The sequence below is a fragment of the Nothoprocta perdicaria genome, unplaced genomic scaffold (assembly GCF_003342845.1).
Source record: "Nothoprocta perdicaria isolate Ctin4 unplaced genomic scaffold, notPer1 scaffold_107, whole genome shotgun sequence".
NCBI lineage: Eukaryota > Metazoa > Chordata > Aves > Tinamiformes > Tinamidae > Nothoprocta > Nothoprocta perdicaria.
The window spans coordinates 399,968-407,203 of record NW_020454172.1 but is presented as its reverse complement, the minus strand read 5'-3'; positions in this window follow the sequence as shown (position 1 = coordinate 407,203).

Sequence of the window (7,236 nt, the reverse complement as noted above, 5' to 3'; positions counted from 1 at the left end):
AAAAGGTGGGCTTGCTGGGGGAAAGACCATTGAAGGACTGGGCTGCAAGGGCAGCACTGGACTGGTCACTGGGATGGTCACTGCCATTACAGTCTGGTCTGAAGGAAGTCCCAAGCTTGAGTGTGCTAAACTGCCTTGATGTGGGCTCAGCTCTGCCTTGGAAGGACCYGGGTACCTCCTGAGTCACCCAAACATCCCTCACGGCACAAGGTTTCCTTGGAATCCCCATGAGCGGTGCATGCCAAGCGCACGGATACAGGATGCTAGGAGCCACGCGGGCTCTTTGCTGTCCCGGGGGCCAACACAGCCCAACCAAGAGGTCCCTGCGAGGAGCACGAGGGCCGTTTGTGTTTGCTTCGGGACAGGCTATTCAAGCAACTCCTCTGCAGGCAGCGCCAGTGCAGCTATTTGGCCCGGGTTCATCTAAACGAAGGGGGCTGACTCGGTTCAAGAGCGTTGCACAACCCAATGATAAAACGGTCGGGGGGAGGCCAGCGATGACACATGTATTTAACACTGCATGTCTCCTCTTTGCAGATTAGGAGGAGCTGGCAAGGCCGCTCTGTCCGCGTGCCAGCAGCGGATGTCGGCTCGTATACAACACTTTTCAGAGCAACATGCTGTTGAAACACGCCGTTCAACTCCAAGGCACCCCTTGCGCTCACCCGGCCCCAAAGAGCTGCGGGAATTGCCTTGCTTAATATGGTAGGATTTGCAGCACAGCTCTTAATGCTCCTTTAATCTGGTTTATTTAAGTAGCTGAACGCTGGGTTGTATTGCACCAATGCATGGGAGGGGATGGCCAAGCTCCCGACGTACCGGTGGRCAAGGGCGAGCGATGACGGTGCTGGCCAGGGGGACTCGGTAGGGACAAGGGTGGCGTGAACGATGCGGGGACACAAGGCAACCTTTAGCATCCACCTCTGCGGGATGGGTAGGAATCTGTCCAGCCCCCAGGGCACTGCGTCTTGAGAGAGCTGGGCTAAAGAGCTGAAAGAAACTAATTCCAAGATAAATGAAAGAGTGCTGCAGTCGTTATCACAAAGCTCTGCCTGGTTGAATCCAGATTTGTAAACATTTTGGGGGTCTTTCCTGCTGCTTCTTTTAATAATCTCATTGTGGAAGTTCATAAATGTAACATTCCCCCTCCAGAAATCCTGAATTCCTGCGCAGAATCTCATGGTCTTTCCTGTGCTTTCCTCCAGACGGCCGAGGTTGTCACCACAACCCGGAGCCCTTTTCACTCTCCCCCAGCAGCACCAGTGCTTACGAGATGCTTGACGAGGCTCAAACCTTGCTCCTGCCACCAGACTCTCACACATCCCAATTAAAAATGGGATGATCCCATAGGGAACTGCTCTATGTCACATTTTGGGGGCCACGGTGATGGAGCTCAGTCACCTTGGCTAGGAGAGGCGCCACAAGAAGCTGGAGGCTGCTCTGACCAACCGCCTCTAGGGAGCACATCGGAGCAGAGCCGGAGCTCAAAGGACAATATTTGGATTTCTCCTGTACTTTGTTCTGTCCAGCGCACAAACAGGAACCCCAGCACAAAGTGCACTTCATGTGAGCTGAAGCAAGGCAGTAATGGACAGCAAGGGCTGCCCCCATGGGCTTGCAGGGCTTTCGTTGACTCTGAAGAGCTCCGTCAGACCTTAATAAATAAATAAGATAGTTAAGTTTGGTAAAAATAGTGTTTTATAGATCAAAACAAAAAATCAGCTTATTTTTCTCTATGGTTTAAGAGCAAAAGTGTTGTGGAAGCAATGAGGGCGATTCTGCAGATCCTTCTCCATGGGTCCTTTCAATTTGGAGGGATGACTCACTGGAGCAGGGACTACTTGGAGGATTGTATGACCACAGGATGCAGCACTGGAAAAGCGTTTCTGTAAACAAACAAACATGCTCCTTCCTGTTTGAGACCCAAATCTTTCAGCATCGGGCAAGCGCCTGAGAACCTGCCAGCGAAAGTAATGAGAAATATWAAACACGATGCCAGTTGGCTGGTCCAGCTCCAAAACCAAGACGTGAGCAAAACACACAGAGTGGAAAATAGGTGAGTCTTTTAAAATCCTGTCATCATCTGAAGTGCAGCTTGTACCAGGAACGAAGAAAGGACTTTTTAAGTGAAAAGTGCCTAAAAAGACGGTGCTACAACCTGAAAGAAACCCTAAGTGGAGGGACTCTTCTAACACATGCAACACCTGAAACTGCAGCAGGGAGATTTGACAAGAGCTTGTGCCAGGTTGTGCAATAGATGCAGGGAGTTATCCAAAGATCACAGGCTCCAAAATGGATTTCACACTATGGCTCTTAACATCTGATAATGACTTTTGAGAGCGATTATCCTCTTGCACTAGAGTTTCCTGGAGAAAACGCGATTCTGGCCCTGGTTGTTGGGCTGCGGTGCCTTCCCTACTGGGGTCCCAAGAGGGAAAAAGGGAAACTCCGGTCGTAAAAGCTGGGAATTTTTCTGGAAAAGCATGTTTTCATTGGAAAGCAGCTTCAATATTGCGATGTCAGGAGGTGGCCTCCCCGTTCACAATTTAAAAGCAATCCTGGGTGTTTCGCCAGCGCCTCTTTCGAGTGGGTCTGGATCGATGCACGTCCCAAAGCTCGTCGCAGAACTCAAATAAACACTTAAAATTGTGCAAGGTTCAGGCAGGCAGAGAGAGAACAGCGGGGAAATGGGTGAGCGGCTGCTTGGCGCTTTCTGCTATTGCAGACCACGAGGTGGGGACCCGAGGAGGCTCCAAAACCACCCCAAAATGCTGCCGAGGAGGCTGCAAACCACCCCAAAATGCTGCCGAGCGGGTTGGAGGCGGATCAGGCTCCCCGCAGCCGGGTCGGGATGTTCCGGCTGCGCACGATAGGTCCGTGTTACCTATTAGAGCTTGTCTAGACTAAGAAAATGTTCCTGCTATGACTCCGCTGAGATAATTACCCCGGCGTAAACCCCTCGGGGCAAAACAGAGCTTTCGGTGGCCTGGTTTACGCTGGTCACTTGCCAGGATCCGCTCAGCTGGTCCCAGCCTGTCCCCCGGGAGCTCGAGGAGGCTCCGGGGTGTCCGCATGGGATGTCCCTGCCACCCCCTGCCCATCCGCACACGGCTATGGGAGAGAGGGACACGTGTTCCTACAGGAGGATGGCAAATCCCTGGGATGCTCTTTGGAAGTGGAGCATGGAAGCAACCCATGAGGTGCGGATGCTGGAGAAGTCTGGAGTTTTTGGAGAAGTCTGGATTTTTTAGAAAAATATATCTGCAGCAAATGCAACGAAGGAGGAAGGCAGGTGTAGGACACCCAACCTGCCAGGGCTATATGAGACGTCAAGTGTGTCCATAGAGAGCAAAACAAAAGCAAAGCCCAACAGTTTCCTCTAAATGAACAAAAAAAATGGAAAAAAAAATTAATTTTGCATCTGTTAGAAGTCTCGACTAAACCAAAGGTGAAATTCTAGCCTAGGAAAAGCGAGGGGCAACAGTTTTGGYGACCTTAAGGCAGAGGCTTCACTTAACGCAGTGCCCATGGTGAGGAGGCACAACACCGCTGTGCATATTGTGACACGAAAAYGCGGGTTTCGCATGCAGCTTCAGACAACATGCTCATAAATGCAGGATAATGAATGGACGGACAGACGGGCAGATTTGGTTATCGCTTAATCTGGCTTATTATCTGCAGCTGTTACAGTTAAACTGGTCTAAAAAGTTACCGTGCAGCTTTAATTCTGAGCAGTTCCTGGAAGGACAGTTAGAAACTGTGAAAACAAGTGTGCTTCTTTAAATGCCTCATTAAAAAGGAAAAAAAAAAAAAAAAGCATATCTGCAGCACAAAGATGACATCAGAAAAAGTTCCACGATTCACAGCTGGCTGCACATTTCAAAAAAAATTAAATAGGGACCCTAGATTGATTTAATCACCCATACAGGCGAAAAAACGTAATGAAGATACTTAGTGCCAAATTGGTTTCTTGAGACCTTTTCCATGTAAATAATACAAATCAAACCTTGAAGTTCAGCGCAGATAGGATCTGACAAGCAAGCCAGGCTTTCTGTTTTGCTTTGATCCAGCTCCAGAAATATTTTATCCAAGGTAAAGTTGTTTTTAAGTGTTTTCCATTTCAGTTTTTAATTTTGGATATTCATCGTATAGGAAAACTTGCCTCTGATGCTTAAAACATTAGTCTGGCTAAAGTGACTCATAGCCCTAAACATAAAGATTCCCTTATATTTGCTGCTAAAATGTAAAGCACAAAGCACTCCCCGTGTGAGGGGGGATCAGCTTTAACTCCCTGTTATTTTTAATGGTACACTGAGCCAGGACACCCAAAGTTGAACATTTCCAAACGCCAAGTCAACCTGACTGGAATATTTTCAGTGCTGCTGCATTTCCCCTAGGTGTGTTTGTGAATAATAGGCTGGAAAACAGTGGGGATGGGAAGGCTTTTGTTTTCTAAGTGGTTTCCCAAATTCCCCACATGCAACAGTGCCTTCTCCTGGAAGGGAAACACTCCGTGGTGGCTTTAATCTGATTTAGTGGCTTTCCTGAACATGAGAGTTACTTTTATTTTCATTTTTGTTTGAAAAAAATAAAAAAGTCTCTTGGGTTTTTTTTTTTTTCACTCCATCCTAGCAACAGAATGAATATTTTGCAGTCCAGAAAGAAACTCCTGGAAAGCAACAACCCTGTTCACAAAATTAAGTGTCGAGTGCCTAAATACATATTTGGGCACCTTGCTGTAGGCATTCATGTTTTTAAAATTCCGCTCCTGTGAATAATGTAAAATCCCTGGATTCTCTTACTTCCACAAATCTGTATGTAGTATATTTAGAATTAACGGGGCCCCTTTTTCTCTTTTCACTTGGATGTGTCGTGTAAGGCTAATGAAAATAAGATGGATCTTTTATTTTGGGTCTTAAATATAACATTATTAAATGTGCCCACCAGAAATGTAGGATAAAATATTTGCTCTGCTTGAAGATTATGTGATATTTGTATTCTAAGCCTCACCACAGTGGGTTTCTTTAAATAGAAGCTATACTTTACTCCTAAATTGCTTAAGGCAAAGGAAGCAGAGATGATGTTTTTATGAATGTTTAAATGCAAATGGCACTGAGAGTGAATGCTATGCTAGCTAACATCAAAGGCTCACCAAAGTCTCTGCATTAATGAGGCTCTTTGTTTCCTGGATCACAGATTACAACAGGTTTCCAACTCATTGCCAAGGCTTTATCTCCATTTGGGAGGGCTGTAAATCTCAGACGATTTTTTTCACATGCAAAACAAGAGGATCATCTGAAAGAAAGGGAAAGAAAATCTTCAAGTAGCAAATATTTCATTCAAATGATTATTACTCAAAGTGGCTGCAGCTTGTTTTATTTTTGTGATGTTTAAAAGAATGGAAATGTGCAGACGGAGTTTCCTATGGGGGAGCCGGCTCTTGCTCTTGGCTGCGGGAGCTGAGCAGGAAAACGGCAAGCAGCCCCTCTCCGCCTCCCACCTCCGTGGGCACCGCGAGACCGGTGCCCCCTGAAGAAGAACAATAATTCTGTGTCATGCAAAACCAGCAATTAGCAGAAAGACCGATTTTGCCTCATTTAAATACACTCAGTACTTTTCAAAGTGGCTCCAACTAGTTCTTCTCCTCCCCAAAAAGTAATGAGATTATATCCATAGTAATAATACCCTAATTAACAAGAAAAATAGGGACCGAGATTTTTAGCTTCCTATTCAAGTGTTGAATGTGACAATATGTAGTATATTGGGTCATAAAAAACAATTTACATGGCGTCATTACAGTCTGTAGAAAAGTCTCCAGGACCCAGGGCTATCTTATGCAATCTTAATTAAGGAAAATAAATATCGGTGTGTTTTTTTAAGCTACCGGAGACATGCACAGGACCTGTCGTATGTGATCAGAAGAGATGGGGAGTTTCCTTTTCCATGGGAACTGCTTGCAGAAAAAAGCCCGACGCCGACACAGAAGTGTCTAGTGCCTCCGAAACGGCCTGCGAAGATGTTAATTTTTTGTTTCCTGACCCTGGGGGCCAGTCAGGAAAACTAATAATTTTCTGTGATCTGACATCACGTCTCTCCTTCCAAAGGGGCCGGGGATCAGGCAGTGAGTTGCAGGGATGAGCCGAGCCGGGATGAGCTGAGCTGGGATGAACCAAGCTGGGATCAGCTGAACTGGGAAGGGCTCAACTGGGTCGGGCCAGGCTGAGCTGGGTCGATCTGGGCCAAGCAGAACCAAGGTCAGGCCAAGTTGGGTGAAGCAGAGTGAAGCAAGCCAGGCTGGGTTGGGCTGGACTGGGTCAAGCTGGGCTGGGCTGAACAGAACCAGGTCAGGCTGAGCTGGGCTGGGCTAAGCCAAGCTGGACCAGGCCAAGCTGGGCCAGGCAGAACCGAGCCCAGCCAAGCCAGGCCTATCCAAGCCAAAGTGAATTGAACTAGGCCAGCTGCAAAGCTGCACACGTGTGTGCTCGGGGTGCACATGTGTGTGCACACATGGGGACATGGGCCTGCATGCTGCTACATGTATGTAGACGGGCGTGCAAAGTGTGTGCACAAGCTATGTAGGTCTGTATGTGCTGATGTGCGTGTTGACGTGTGCTGGAGTGTTTGTGTCGCATGTGCAGATGTCCGTGTGTGCTGTTGCACGCACACGTATGTAGATGTAGGGATGTCTGTGTGCAGCGATGTGCAGGTATGGATGGGTACAGACCGTGTGGGTGTTGGTGCCTGCATGCACACATGTACATATGCACACATGTGCACACGCCTGCATGCAGAGGTGTGTGTGCAGAGCCATATGTGAACAGATGCCTGCATGCACATGTGAATGCAAATGTGTCTGCATGCAAACATATTTACAGATGTGCATGTAGGATACTCCATGCAGAGTGCTGCACACTTGCCCACACACATGCATGCACACAGATGCCAGCGTGTTTGCAGCCATGTGCATGCACACACGTGTCTGCAAACACGCTGGCATCTGTGCCACACGTGTGCCTGCCGTGCACAACGTGTGTGCACGATGTGTGTGCATGACGTGTGTGCACAGCTGCACGCGAGCAGAGGCACGGGTTCCACGCAGACAACACRCACACACACACCACCTGAGACCCCCCAAAAAACCGCGGGGCTCCCCAAGCCCCCTCCCTGGAGGTGGGGGGGGTGCAGCGCGGTACATCGGGGCGCGGGCACCTCTCTATACCGCGCCGCGGGGCGATG